This window comes from Saimiri boliviensis, chromosome 1 (genome assembly GCF_048565385.1).
Source record: "Saimiri boliviensis isolate mSaiBol1 chromosome 1, mSaiBol1.pri, whole genome shotgun sequence".
NCBI classification, from domain to species: Eukaryota; Metazoa; Chordata; class Mammalia; order Primates; family Cebidae; genus Saimiri; species Saimiri boliviensis.
Genome location: NC_133449.1, coordinates 45507366 through 45523477, shown reverse-complemented (window position 1 = coordinate 45523477; position 16112 = coordinate 45507366). Strand labels below are relative to the sequence as shown.

The 16112-nt window shown below is 43.0% G+C and overlaps 1 protein-coding gene across 4 annotated transcripts in view; it reads right to left on the bottom strand.

Annotated features, from left to right (window-relative positions):
- Positions 1-16112, bottom strand: part of PRKCE (protein kinase C epsilon) — a 533961-nt gene that overhangs the window by 325835 nt on the left and 192014 nt on the right. The gene's annotated exons all lie outside the window — the stretch shown is intronic.

Here is a 16112-nt window from a genome sequence, read left to right as displayed (position 1 = left end):
TTGGGTTATCTATGCTTCAGATAACTAGAGAGAGAATAAAAAGATTAGCTACAAATGAGGGGAAGATATTGCAATACATGACTGCCTCTGAAGCACTGAGAAATAGACAAAGACAACAGAAAAATGCACTGGGAGTGAACAGACATTTCTGAGGAAAGGTCAAAAATACATAAAAAGATTCTCTATATCATGAATAATCAGATAAATACAAATTAAAACTATAATGGTGTATCACCCACCATATGGGTAGAAATTTAAAAGTCTGGTAATACCAAATACCCATGAAGACAGAAAGCAATTAGATGTTGCAAACATGTCTGGTGGTGGCATCAACTAGTGAAATCACTCTGGAAAACAGCTTATTACCTAGCAAAGCTGAACATGCACATAGCTGTTGAACCATCATTGAGCATATCTAAGTAAATAACCTACAGAAACTATAGATACAAGTGCACCCCAAAATATAGTATCGTCCTTAATTGAAAAAACTTGAAAGTAATCCCGATGTCTAGAAATAGAAGAATGGATACATTAATTTTGATATATTAATATAATGGAATAATATACAGCAATAAAAAATGAATGACCTGCAGCCATATACACATCAATATGGATGAACCTCAAAAGTATAATGTTGAGTAAAACACAAATAATTTATAGAGGATATTATTTTATTTATTTATTTAGGGAGGGAGTCTCACTCTGCTGCCCAAGCTAGAGTGCAGTGGTGCAGCCTCTGCCTCCTGGGTTCGAGTGGTTCCCCTGCCTCAGTCTCCTGAGATTACCGACACCTGCCACTCTGCCCAGCTAATTTCAATATTTTTAGTAGAGGTGGGCTTTCACCATGTTGGCCAGGTTGGTCTCAAGCACCTGGCGTCAAGTGATCTGCCCATCTTGGCTTCCCGAAGTGCTGAGATTACAGGTATAAGCCACCACATCATAAAGAAAGGCAAGAAAATAATTAATTCAAAAATCAGGATATTTACAATTTTTCCCCCCATTGGGGGAAAAACGGCAAAGACAAGGTCAATGAAGGGTGCCCAGGGGCTGCAAAGGCACTGGAGATACACGTATTTTAAAGCTGGATCGTAGGGACATGTGACCCATGATACACAATATAAGTGTGTATAAATAAAAATAGAATAAAAATAGTGGAAGGGAGGGAGGGTAAGGCTGATTTAAATTAAGTCCAAAAGACAGATTGACTCAAGGAAAACAAATCACAGAGGATACTTTTTTCTGAAGTCAAAAACAAACACCCCATCATTTCTTTTCCAAGGCAAAGAAGACTGACGAAGGCCTCATGCAGTACAGGAAGTGAACGTTAAATCCAAAGGACGCTGGTTTGATTTATGTTTAAAAAAATTAAAAATAAAAGCAAAATAGGTTCTTCTCCAGGCAGAGCCAGGTGTTTCTAGTTGGCCTGGCAGTGTCGCGGCTAGAAGGGCCATCATTACAGGCAGGGAGAGGTTGAGCGGTCTCAGCAGCATCTGTAATTATGCAGGTGAAGTCTGTCTTCCAAGCTCCAGCCGCCCTGCCAATGACCCTGGTGACCCCAAACCCACCTATTACAGGCAGTTCTTGACTTTCATCCCTTCAGCCTTCAAACAGCACATAGGCCACACGTGGACGCTCAGCCGTCAGCTGGCGGTCACATGTCACAGGATGCTTTCTGCCAGTCAAACAACTCAGCCACCTCCACAGCTTTGCCATTCGTACCTGGCACTATTTACAACAGCCATTCTTCCATTCATTTAACAAGTTTTTCCTAAGGACTTCTGCATCCTGGCACTGCTTTAGGTCATGAAGGTACAGCAGAGATGAAAATCAACAAAGTCCCTGCCCCGATAGAGCTTAGATCCTAAAGAGTTTGTACAATTATTTGACTATTTTATTGCCTCCTACCCTTTTAAAAAAAAAAATCAAAATGCTGGATGTGGTGGCTCATGCCTGTAATGCCAGCACTTCGGGAGGACAAGGTGGTCAGATCGCTTGAGCTCAGGAGTTTGAGACCAGTATGGGCAACATAGCGAGACCTCATCTCTACACTAAATAAATAAATAAACCAATCAATCAATCAAAACAATGAATAAGAAAAATAAAAATATAAATATTGGCCCTTGTGATGAGAGCGATAGATCTGCTTCAGAGAATAGAAGCTAAGGGAGCACATCATCAAAGCTTCAGCCTCAGCTGGGCCCATCCGGAACTTAAGCAGGTTGACAGGCTGCCCAGGTGATCATGTGAACATTTTTTAAAAAAACTCTTTTAAAGAACAAACTGCTGGCAATATTACCAGAAATTGTTTCTGAACAATAAGACATAGTGAGGGGATTTTGTAATGCATTTTAGTTTTCTGGCAATGGAATCCTCCATGAAAATGTTCAACTGAATTATTCAACTTTCACTCCTTTGACTTCTAGAAGCATTTTTAGAAAGCATCACGTGCAACTTAGGGAACCAGCTGCCTACAAACCTAGCTGTTGATCCTTTATTAGTATAGCCACTATGGAAAGCAGTACATAAGTTCCTCACAAAATTAAAATAGAACTACCATATGATCCAGCAATCCCACTACTGGGTATAGATCCAAAAGAAATGAAATCAAATGTCAAAGAGACATCTGCACACTTGTGTCTACTGCAGCACTATTCACAATAGTCAAGATGTGGAATCAACCTACATTCCCACTTAATGATGAATGGATAAAGAAAATGTGGTACATCAGCACAATGGAATATTATTCAGCCATAAAACAGAATGAAATCCTGTCACTTGCAGCAACATGGATGAACCTGGAGCACATTATGTTAAGTGACATAAGTCGGGCACAGAAAGACAAACACTGCGTGATCTCACTCATAGGTGGAATCTAAAAAAGTTGGTCTCATAGAAGTAGAGAGTAAAATAGTGGCTATCAGATGCTAGGGAAAATAGAAGGCAGGGGGATGGAGAGAGGTTGGTCAATGGATACAAAGTTACAGTTAGACAGGAAGACTAAGTGTTTCTGTTCTATTACACAGTAGGGTGACTACAGCAAATAATAATGTGTTGTATATATCAAGAAAGCTAAAGAGAGGACTCTGAATGCTATTAACAGGAAGAAATGATAAATGAGCCGGGTGCATGGCTCATGCCTTTATCCCAGCACTTTGGGAGGCCAAGGTAGGTGGATCACTTGAGGTCAGGAGTTCGAGACCAGCCTGACCAACTTAGTGAAAACCCATCTTTACCAAAAACACAAAAGTTATCCGGTGGCAGGTACCTGTAATCCCAGCTACTTGGGAGGCTGAGGCACAAGAATCACTTGAACCTGGGAGGCAGAGGCCTCAGTGAGCAGAGACTGTGCCACTGCACTCCAGCCTGGGCAACAGAGGGAGACTCCATCTCGAAAGAAAGAAAGAAGAAGGAAAGAAGGAAGGAAGGAAGGAAGGAAAGAAGGAAGGAAGGAAGGAAGGATAAATGTTTAGAGAGGGGGATATGACAATTACCTTGATGTGATAACTATACTATGTACACATACCTTGAAATATACACAATATATTGTATCCCAGAAATATGTGCAATTATTACATATCAATTATAGATTTAAAAAAATTTTTAAAAGAAAGAAAGAAAGGCTGAGGATTCCATCTTTCTATAAGAGTTTTGTTTTAGTTTGTTGAGGAAGGGAGGGTTGGCCTTTTAATGCACATGGAGACTTTAAACCACCATCATCGTGAAAGCCCTGAAGGCAAAATCTCAAGCAGAAACAGGAAGGTAGGTCAGTGTTAGGGACAGCGGTCAGCAGGCTTACTGTGCCCCGCCTCACAGGGGCAAATCATTGTGTACAGCCCATTTATAACAATATGTCACCCACTGCAGTGAGAAGCCTTCTACCTAAAACAAAACCCCTTCTCAAGTTAGGAAGCGAAATTCTTCTGAAAGAAACCTCAGTCTCTTTCCACTCCTATGGCTTCCAGACAGTACTCTCCTAAGTCTGAGGAGAAAATCTTTGCTTCTCAGGATACACGAGCAAGCACGATGAAAGGATGCTTCCCCTAAAATCAAGAGCTTTTGTTGGCATTTCCCTTCCTCCCAGATGGACCTGTTCCCAAACACACACCAATGCACTGCATTTTAACAAACTCCACGTGTGCAACCACATGAGAGAGACAAGCAGCAAATCCTGACATTACAGACTTTTTCATTTGTCAAATCTCTCCTTAGGAAGCGTTCACACAATTTGGGGGTTCGTTTAAACAGGAAGCTTCCCTAGTTCTTTGGGAACGAGGTTCAAATTTTAATATTTCCATTTTTGCCTACATTTTCAAGATTTTTAACTGTTCTGTAAATACCTGCTATGGTCCAACATCTTCCCTTTTCTCTTTATTTCACACACTCTTTTTCTCTACCTTCCTACAGTGCTAAGCTTTTGATTTTTAAAAATAAAATAAACACTGCCTTCTTAGCCTCCACTTGTATATATTTATGGAAGTTATTTGTTACATTCAGATCTTACAAAAGACCATTAGAAGCACAGTCTTGTAATAGAACCAATGGAAACACTGTTTCATCAAAACCAGAAAAAGAACTGTAATTATCCAATACAGCCCTCCAGCTAATATATGAATTTGTTCTATGATATTTCGAAATGCTCCTTTGGTCTCTCCTTGAATACCTCCAGAGATGGAGAGCTCCCTACTTCAAGTGTATTGAACTGCTGGTGAGCTCTGCTTATTGGAGGCTTTTTCCATACATTAAGCTTAAACCTGCCTCCCTATAACTCCTGTAACCCTCGTCATCCCAAAGCTGCCAGAGGAGCCTGAGAATAAGCTCTCTTTCTATTCCACTTGGCCACACTTTACGTTTCTAAGACACCTACCAGGTCTCATCTACTATTAATATTAAGGCTCCTGGATTCTTTGGCCAAGAATAACTGGGTCTGGCTCCCTGGTGGTAAGTGTAAGGAGAGATTAGGAAACTTGCTCATGGACTCACCCCTGTATTCAGAAAGTCTTCAATCTGAGAATTCAAAATCCTGAGCATTGGCTGAATCATTGCATCTTAATGCTCTCCTTGGTGTCCTGTTGAAAGTCAGGAATACCCAACGATTTGTTTACCTTCAATAACCTGGTTAGTAGCAGCTAGGAATAGAATCCAAGCTTCCTGTTTCAATACAAGGATTCCTCCCACTGTACGTCATTATAAAGCCACCTAATGCTAATTCAGCATAACCGGTTGGGGGCCTTGTGCCCAGTGCTATTGAGGCCCTGGAATAAGCAAGACCCCCACAGACTTCATCTGCGCCTCTCTGTGGTAACCTGTTTCACATTGGCTTTTGGTGGTCTGTCTCTAGGTCTGGTTCCCCACTGGACCGAGAGGACTCAAGTAGAGACAGTCCTTGTCCCCAGACTTGTTTTGTGTAGTCAGAATGGTAGGATGGTGCTCCCGGCTTAGAACTGCCACATCACAAGGCCAGCAGGGAGCCACACTGCACCCGGCCAGCTCTCAGCTCTGGAGCCCAGCACAGAAACTCTGCCTTGAATGGCTTGTGCCCTTAGATGGGGTAAGCAGGGCACAACCTGGACTCCAACTGTAGGTACAATATAAGTATGTGAGCACATGGTTGTATAGAAAGATAAAGAGGAGCAAGAGGGCAAATTCAGTGTCATGAACCAGGGGATGCTGGTGGGGTGGGCCAGTGTGTGGGAAGGCTCCCAGGAGGTGGCAAACTCGAAAATAAAGAAGTAGTTAAATAAACAGGGAGAGGACAGGGTTTTATAACTTGGGACTCCTGAGTGGCCATGGAAAGTCCCTAATAAGTATCTGGTACAGAAAGCTTAAACATTCATATCCATGCCCACTCATGAAATTGATTGTATAGTAGAATATGAAACAACCGATTATCCAAAGCAAAGTCAGTCCAAACACCTTGTTTATCTCAATAGTTTCCTTTGAAAGTGACAGTTTTTCCTATTTTCGTTTAGTCATGTATTCATTTATACAGCAAGTAAAAATTATGCCCCGACTGTGTACGCAGCACCTAATCCAGGACACTCTGCATTTCCCCTTCCACAGAAAGCAGGTGCGACCTGCCTACCTCAGGGGAGATCACATAGAGGTAAGCTCTAGCAAGGTCCCTGGGTGAGTTATTTTAATTAAAGCCCGGAGAAAATTAGCACAGTGGGATCAAATTCAGGCACCATTCAATACTTCAGGATATTTATAGAAAAACAAACACAAAAACAAAAAAAAAAATTCAATATCCTGACTGGTTGCTTTTAAAAGGGTTACTTAGTGCTTTGTTTTCCTGGTATAATTGCTTCTCATTCTCATCTTGGAAGAACACTGATGTTGTCCATTTTGACCTTCTGCAAACTATGAAAGCCAGAATGAAAAAACCAAGGCCTGGCATTTCCCAGCTCCCAAACACTGACGCCTTCTCAACTCGTTTCCCCAGAAGAAAGGAGAATGGGGAGAGAGAACATTCTAAACAGAAAGGATTCAAAGGTACTGATTTTGAGAAGGACTAAATGATTGGGACTTGAGAAAGAAAATAATCTTCACGTTTCCCTCTTCGTTTTCCATCAAGTTGGAATTGGAGCCTGCTCAGCGTGCTTCAGAGGTAAAAGATCTCAAAGCTTACAGTCTCCTCTGCTACCCCTAGTGTGGTTCAGAGATCAGCAGCAGGGCCTCTCCTGGGAACTGGTTAGCAATGCAGAATCTCAGCACCCATCCTGGGCCCCCTGAGCCAGAACCTGCATTTTCACAGGATCCCAGGTAATTCACATTCTTAAGCTCTTTAAGCCTCATTTTTCCAACATGTGAAAAGGGATGATAAAACCTACCTGGCAGATCCATTTAGGCTTAAATAAAATAATTTCTGCCTAGAGATCTGGCTGGAACATTTTTATTATCTCCCATGTCCCCCTTTCAGGTGCTCAGTTGTATGCAAACCTCTCTTGGTTTTGACTCAGAACTATAGAACTAGAAGAAGCCCTTAGAGCCGCCTCTCTCTGTGTACAGAGCAGGCCGGTGGGACCCAGGTAGAGTAAATGACTTGTTGCCAGACATCTCCTGGCTGGAGAGCTCCTAGGGCAAGACCTGTGTCTTTTTCACCTTTGTTTCTTTAGGTCTTAGCACGATGCCTGGGCAGGCAATAGACTCTCAGTAGACATCTGTTGAATGAATCGGTCAATCAAGTAATTAACTAATTATGGAACAGGAACTAAAATGCAGATTCCAATAACACATGGATATACCTGAAAGTAAATTAAACTTCCCTTGAGTTAACTTTTTTAAACAGTTTAAAACAAATTCACGCTTGGCTAATAGTGGAGGTCATGAGTTTTTGTTGCAGAGAACATGTCTCCCTTTTAACTAAACATCACCATTATTTTCAATGTCAGGAGACACACAAACTTGAATGCCTGGAAAGTAGGTATGACCCATCGGCAGCTGGCTTGCCGTACTTAGCTGGGTAGAAGCGCAGAGCTAATGAAAGCACTCTGGGGAGATAACCAAGTTTGGAACAAGGACCAGCAGATGCTAAATGCTGGAAAATGCTGCCATCAGAAACGCCACAGTGGGATTGTCTGTTCAGTGAGATGCAGGCAGGGCTGGCAGACAGAGGCAAGTGACTCCTGGAGTTACTGCTCCGAGGGGATCTTGCATCACCCACTCTGTGGGAGCCCAGGCCACCTGGCTCACCTGCCTCTCCATGGCAGTCCTCAGTGACAGGTAAAGCCCAAGGGAATCCCAAATTTCAGCATATCCCTTTATACATCAGAGGTATCTGTCAAGCAATAAATGAATGGAGAACATTATTTGTGGAGTTCCCTGTTCTTAGACATGGTGTTCAATGGATTTAGTGAGTCACTCTTCTGGGAATGGTCACATTTCTATATAATTCTTTTTTTTTTTTTTTTTTTTTTTCAAAATTTCTAAGTAATTAAAAAAATATTAATAGCTCATGCACATACATGGGAAAGCAAAACAAAATAATAGGCTTGACAAGAAATGTCCCCTCCTTTCCAAATTTTCCCTTTCCTCTCCCCAGAGACAGCCACTTGTTCTCAGTATGTTATGTATCCTTGTGAAGAAGCCTACAGACACACACACAGAAACACACATACCCCTCCCAAACACACACAAGCATATCTACTTGAATGTAAGCCCAATGAGGGCAGGAATTTCTGTTTCTATTATTCACTTCTGTGTCCCCAGTTCTGAGAAGTGTAACTAGCATACCGAAAATGCCCAACAGCCATATGTTGAATGAGTGAATGTATACTCACATGTCTTCCTGAAAAGTTTAAGTTTTGGTCAATCAAGTCCTAGTCCCTCTTTATTTTATTGCCTGTTCAAATGAATCTTCAATGGGTAGTGGCACTGTTTCCTCAACCAAGGAAAGAGGATAACCGTTAGTACCTGCATTTCAGGGTTGCCATGTGGATGAGCGATCACGTGGAAGTGTTTGTGGCTGTCATTTACTGACTGCCTACTCACAGCAGAGCCCTCAAATAGAAGGGAGGCTCCTCGGTGGTCCGACAGCATCCTGTCCTACCAGTAGCTAGCCAACAGCTAAAACACACGGTTGTGCTTACTGGTCTATTGCTTGCCTCCTTCCGTCAGAGCATGAGCTTCCTGACAGCAGGCACTGTGTTCATTAGCTCTACATCTTCAGGGCCTTGTATATATCAGATAAGCAAAGAAATAAGGCTTCCAACTGAAGAAACTGAGGATGAGGGGGACACAGAATAGGTGATTCGGAGACATTCATTCTCACCTGTGCGCACGTGGGCACATGTACACCCCTACCCTGGCCCCTACGAGCTCACACCAAAGGTTTAAATAAAGGAGAAACATAAAAGCCCCTGTGTCAACAGCTCGATTAAAGATGGCGAATGCACTTGATTGTGAAAACGTGCATGTTTCAACAAAACCAGGTAATAGGGAAGATCAATAAATCTGTTAGCACTGACCATTTTCAACTGGATAAAAGAATAAAGCCATTGGTCCTGAAAGACAAACAATTCTAAATTAGGTTAAATGAATGGAAATACCCTTTCTGTTAAGCCAAATCATGAGGACATCAACAACAATAAATAATTAAATTAGAGGCCATTTTGAGCCAGTATGATCTGAACGCAAACAGGAATTTCCGGAAACAATCTTCTTTCCGGGACACAGAAATGATACATAGCGAGACAACAGAGATAGAACTAGAGGTCACGTGGGACCCACTTCTTGACCAAGCATCTATTAGAAACCCACCTTTCCTATAAGCTTGTTTCTTCAACATGACTGTTGCTCCTTCTACTTCCTTATTAGTAAGACAGGCACACAAGTCAAAAGGAAATACATATCTATGCTCCTGTAACGGCAGAGGGGAAGGAGGCTCCAGTAGTGATCAGAAGAGCTCTGCTTTCCAAACACTCAGGATTCAATTATGTTTCTCATCTGCTAATGGTTGGCATTTGCTGGTGTTAACCATGGATGATTCATTTCAGAGGAACTGCTGTGCATCTAGAGGCTATTTGGAAGGAAATGAGGGTTTCTTGGCTTATGTCTCATCAAGCATCTTAGCGATGTCTCTTTGTGACATTATAAACTACTTGATGGGGGCTTCGTGCTCACTGTTTTCCAGCTGATCCCCTTTGTCTCATCTGGTGCATATAGTCACTTCTAGGAACAAGCATTTATTCCATTAGAACCAAAAATAGAGCCAGAAATCCTAAGACACAGGGGCTTGCTCCTACGGTCTGAGAATCAGCCACAGCAAGAAGTTATGCCGGGGTGTGGTGTGGTAACGTGGGGTGCGTATTGTAAGATCAATGTTGTCGAACATCTGGATTTTGTTATTTTGTTGTTTTCTGGACTCCATGCACTGCTAGGAGATCTGACACGTCCACGCATGTCTAGGGAGCCTGTGTGGTAAACAGGATCAGGATCTCATTGCCTAAGGCACGACATGCGAGGGAGCCTGATCAGCACCTTGGAGCTGGTGCCTGGCTTTGAGGCCCCCTGTTTGGGAAGCTGGAGGCTCTCCTTAACCTCTCAAGTGACATTTCTTACTAAAGACTGAGCAGAACTTGAAAAGAGAAAGCGTGGGAGTATCTGAGGTTGATCTTGGGGCACCTTCAAAAGGCTGGAGAGGAAGAGAATGCTGGGGATGGTAGAGTGATTGCTATGGGGCTCCATGAAGTTGCCAAGTGAGAAAAGAGACCACAAAGACCACGATGGAATGCCGGCAGCTGGGCTTTATTTTTTAAATGCCTCACTGTCCTAGTTATAAAATGTGCTCTGCCCAGTGTCCCTGACTTGACTAAACTTGACCTAGACTACTCCTTCCCATTGTAGGTCATGGTGGGAGAGAGACTGGACCCAGAAATCACACCCAGAAAAAAAAAAACTGCCTTCAATCTTCAAACATAGTTTAATCATTTAAGGCATTTCATTTTCTTGTTTGCATAGCATGAAAATTTCTGCCTCCGACACTGATGACTGCCTTTGTTTGGATGCTCCTAGAGAGCTCACACTGCATCTATTTATCTTACCCTGTCTATCCAGCCATCCCCAAAAATAAGAGCTTCAAAACTGACTTTGATAATGATGACACATTCCCTCCGCTCACAATGGTCTCTCCACTTCTTGCCTGCCAATCCAGCCTGCCTATCCTTTCCCTTCCAACCCAAGACTTGCCTCTTTCTTTAAGTTTTCCTGGGTTGTTCCGGTCCTGACTTATTCCTATTTGGAGAACTCTTGGTAACACCTAATCAAACACAATGCCTTGCACTGTTCTCTAATGCTTTCACCCTGCAAGTCTTGGATGCCTAACTGAATTTCAAACTCCTTGAAGGCAGAGTTTTACACTTCTTGTGAATGCCATCTCCCATTTTCTACTTCTCTCTCTACTTTCCGTTCCCCAAACTCAGCACAGACACTAAGCTGGGCACACTTGCTGAAATGCACTGGTGGGCCGGACACAATGGCTCCCGCCTGTAATCCCAGCATTTTGGAAGGCCAAGGTGGGTGGATCACATGAAGTCGGGAGTTCGAGACCAGCCTGGCCAATATGGCAAAACCCCATCTCTACTAGAAATACAAAAATTGGCCAATTGTGGTGGTGCCCGCCTGTAGCCCTGGCTACTCAGGAGGCTGAGGCAGGAGAGTCACTTGAACCCAGGAGGCGGAGGTTGCAGTGAGCCAAGATTGTGCCACTACACTCTAGCCTGGGCAACGGAACAAGACTCCATCTCAAAAAAAGAAAAAAAAAAAAAAAAACCACATTGTTAACTATTGGTCATATGAATGAATGGTTCTTTTTAATTCTCAACTAACTAGAAGACATTGGATTATTAATGTAGAATTTAGAAGGAAAGAGGTAGAATTCTTATGAACTGAGGCTCCAGTGGGACTCAAATCTGAGAGAACCTATCGATATGCATCCTGCCCACTGGCTAACACAGTTTCAAGAGAAAACCCCTTTCACTTCGATTTCAACCCTGGAGGTACCACTCTAATGCCTGCTATGGATGTAGAGTCTTCAAGTACAAAAACTAACCTCTCTAACAAGGAGGGCAGGTCAGCAGAAAAGATGACTAATCTGCTGGGATTTGAGTCTGGTCTAGTTTCAGACCAAGTCTTAGCTACGGATCCACATTACAGACAACCTGAGAAGGATCCAACCTTGAGCTCGGACCAAGAGAGCTCTTGTTTCTAACACAGTGGAAAAAAGATCTGCTTAATTGTGAAAGGGACTCTCTGGGTCACCTTTGGACTCAAAGCTAAGAACTTTGGCTTTACATTTCTATAAAAAGCTTTCTGCAGAAAAGAACTAAAATAAAAAGATTGGGCAAGGGATGGAATCACTGCCATGTGGCAAACTCATTATTGGGGCCATGACTGGAAGCAGGACCTGGATTGTGGTCTGGGGTCTGGACCCAGCAGGGCCTCATAACGAGGCCTGGAGTACATCATCTGACCTCTCAATTTCGCCATCTCTCCCATGGACGTAATACTGCTGGGCACTTGGTAAAGCTGAGTGCTCTACACACGTTATTATTTCAGAACCAAGCAAAGCTGGTTTGATCACGTCTGTGTGTGCAACTTGAAAAAAGTCCAGAAGACGTTGCAAAGATGAGTTAAGATTTCTAAAATGTCCCTTCTGAAAGGTTAAAGGATTTGATTGATTCAGCCTGAAAAAAATAGATATTGAGTAACTTTCTTCAAATATTTAAAGGGCTTTTACCCAAGGGCTGGTGAGAGGATGGGGACCACATGTTCTAGTCCACACTGAGCAGGGATGGGACAAGCCCAGGCTCTGACAAGGAGAAGCCTCTGGCATCAAGGGCCATGGAATGCAAATGAGTGGCTCAGGGATGCTAGAGAATGTCCTTCCAGGAATTACTTTGCTTGGGAAAGGATGAGGAATAAATAGAGTGAGAATAGGCAAAACCGAGGCAAGATATGAACTCTGCAGAAAGCGGTATCACAGTCCCTTCCACACCGATTACTCCCTGAAGTCGCCTCTTTGGTACCTTGCTCTATTCTTGGCCCTTGTGAACATGTCCCACCTCAGCGTCAGAAACCTTCCCTCAACAGTTTCCCTGAACACCCTGCCTGATGCTCCTCCATGGGCACTGGGTAGAGCTAGGCCAACCTCTCTGCCCTCAGGTCTCCAAAGCTTCAGGATATTTATTTACTGAGCATCTCTTGCATGCAAAGGCACTGTACCAAAGCACTGTTCTTATGACAATCCTAGCCTAGTATCTACCTTAGGTACTATTAACCCCATGTTGTGGGTGAGAAATCTGAGGTTCTAAGCTAACGAACACTAGGGCCAGGATTTCAATCCAGGTCTAAGGGACTCCTAAGGCTGTGCTCTTTCTCTGCTATCTGTGGAGTCCCAGGGAGGAGGCTGACCACTCTCAGCCTGTGGCTGCAGAAAGAAATGGGGTGCCTCCTGCTCCCTGCTCTTCTGCTTCCACAATATGCAGATCCTCCAGAACTCGACGTAACTGCACGATTTGTGTTGTATGTGCTGCAAAAATCATTCACATTTCTTTGTATCCTCTGTGTTTTGTTGGAGAAACGGGTGGTGATCCAAACATGACAGTGAGGCCTACTTGTCATTGCTCTTGACATTGAAGAACTCTCCCAGATGGGCACAACACCCGGATGGAAGGCATGGGAAGAAGAATCTATCGGTCCCCAGGTCAGGCCCCGACCATCTCTCATCTGTAAGCCTGCAAAGCATGGGGCTTTGCCACATTATTAGAAAGAATAAGAAATAATACGCAAATTACATCACATCAAAAAAAGAAATACTAACAAATGGGCACAGCAGGAAACCATCATTTGCACAGGTGAGAATTACATTGCTGTTTACCATTCTGCTACCTGAGCTAATTATGCTTTGATTTAAGCATCTGGTGAGCCTGGAGTGCCATGCTCACCAGAACCCCTGTGATTATTACTTACAACGTAAGCAAAACACGGATGAGACTGGAGCTTCCCATGAGAGCATTTCGAGTAGGTTTGCTACGTGGTATAATGTAGGTAAAGTGCCTAGCACCATACCTGTCAAAACAAGTCCATTTCTTGTAACCCCTTTCTGGTGTACATATTAGCCAGCCCTCAGCCACAAGCTCTGGCAGATGTCCATTCAAATTGTACCAAAGGATAAAATCACATGACCAGAAATGACCTTAACTGTCATTGAGCCTGACCACCCTCCACCCCCCGCCCCCCCCCCGATATCTGGGGTTAGGTTGCCTGGTATAGCCAAAGCACACACTGGTCAAATTCCACTATAGTGAACCGCACAGGACATGCAAGCAGTGGAATTTTATTAGTTAGAAATCAACATTAGCTCCAGCTCTAGCAGACGTAAACGCCCAGGCTTTCTAACAGCATGTGGGCAAGGAAAAGAATCCTTTGGCGCATCCCAGAAGAAGGGGGTGTAGTCACTCACACCATCTCACGCCCCCACCTCTCTCTGAGCTCCTTGGAATTTGCATGTGTTGTAAATTTTGTGCAATTCCCATGAATGTATTTTTTCCCATTGATGGGGCTGCAGCATTTGAGAGATGGGAGCTGAAGGGATGCTTGATGGCAGAATAATGGAGTGGTGAAACTTCAGCTGTGCCTCATTTCAACTCTCTCCCTTTCACAGAAGGCAGAGTTAGGTATTTTCATTAAAAACAAAAAAAAGAAAATTGAGACAAGAATCGGTGAAAGTCCACAGTCTGTAAATCCAGGAGTGTGGTAGTGGCCACTTGCTTCACCCCAGACCCATCTCACATGGTTTAGGTATGAAGTGTTGTGGTTTCTCAGCCTCCCCTTGCCCTCCCAACCCTTCCAAAACCACCTCCAGACTAGGAGCCCTCACAGTCCCAGCAACAGGACTGGGAGAACAGATGTATATAACACAAACAGCAAGAGCAGCTTCTCAGAAGGGATTACTGAAAGTCTTACCCAGCATCCAAAGAAAGGATCCCAAGTCCAAGAACAGCAATTAAAAAAAAAAAAAAAAAAAAAAAGAGTAGAAAAATGTCTTCTTTTCTTTAGAGCAACACATGCTAGCACTTTACAGACTCTGGCATGTGTCAGCATTTCTTAAGTAAACTCTATTTTCTTTAGATGAAAGAGATTAAAAAAACAGACTCAGAATTTAGCCCAATGAAAATTGCTTTGGCTATTCACATGCAATAAGCTATAGAAGGAAGCAGAAAAAAATCAATTGCTTCTGATTTATTTATTCATCCATTTGTCCATCTTCTTTCCCTTTAATGTAAAAAAGGATGTCTTCTATAATTTCGCAAGTCATTTATCTTTTCAAAGAAAAAGAAAATAGTCCCAGCCTCCATTGGTTGCTCAGCATCTTGGCACAGGAAATACATATTTAATTAATTATCATATTGCACACAGATTACGTAAGGAAAAAAGGAGATTGATTTTGCCCATCAAACGTTTCGCCAGTGTCTAGAATCAGGAGGCCACACTGCAAAACCTGAAGTCTGTTGAATGTGGATCACTTGCTATGTTAAAAACAAAGTCAAGGCTTCCCCCTCACTGCTTGCTCTATTTCTTAATTGGGGCGGTGGGTACCCTGGTGCTCATTTAATTTGTCTTTAAGTCCTTTTGTTTGTCTTCAATATTTCATCTGAACTATTGTTAAATCCTCAAATCTTCTACAACAGGTTCTATTCTGGGATGTTCAGAGCTGCAAGCAGAGAAGGGAAGTTGGAAACGCCAAAATGTAATTGCAGTAAAGAGCAGGAAATGTAAGCAACCAATTTTGGAAGGCTCTTTCAAGTTGCAAAGCAATGCCAAATAATTGAGATCTATTAAAAGAGGGCTTAATTCTGTTATAATCCTCATATACACACAATTATTGAATTATGCCGAATACCTGTTGAGATTGGGTGATAAATTAGCGGAATGGAAATCATCAGGTACCACTGTCAAGCACATCATTTGACTGGCTCCTTTGAATGTGTTTATGTAATCCTTCCTTCCGTCACTGAGCCTTAAACTAGAGACTGTGTGTGGGGTGGTTACTTCGAGCCTGTGATTCCCCAGTATTCTGGGGAGATGTTTGAAAGACCCAAGTGTTCCAGGCAGAAGAGCTGAGAGAGTTGAGTGTCCATCTTTCCCTTTGGGACACAATCCCCAAACATCGTTGGTTTCTCACTGCCAAGAGGAACTACACATGGTCTTCCAATATCCCTGCCATGGCATTAAAGCCAACTGTTGTGTCCCCCTGCCCACAGATGGAGGAGGAGGAGAGCAAAGATGGCCACAATAACTACATTTCAGTCCCAATTCCAAATCTTTCTTAGAGCTTATGTCCTTGTTCCCATTTGGATAAGGTTTTATTTTCTAGGCTTCCCTTCTTCCCTTGACTGCTCAGTCCTCCACACCCAGCAACCCCTTCAAAGGTCTTAAGTGTATTAAGTGAGCAAAGAAAGGATTGAAAGAAGAGGGTGTAAGAGGAAGAGGGTGTAATACGCTGTCTAATCAGTCAGTGGGGAGCAGATGTTCCCTCACCCCATTGTTTCTCTTTAAGAGCAGAGCTTTTGCCTGTCTAAAGAGCTGGTAAAAGGAGTCGCCCTTCTATCCAA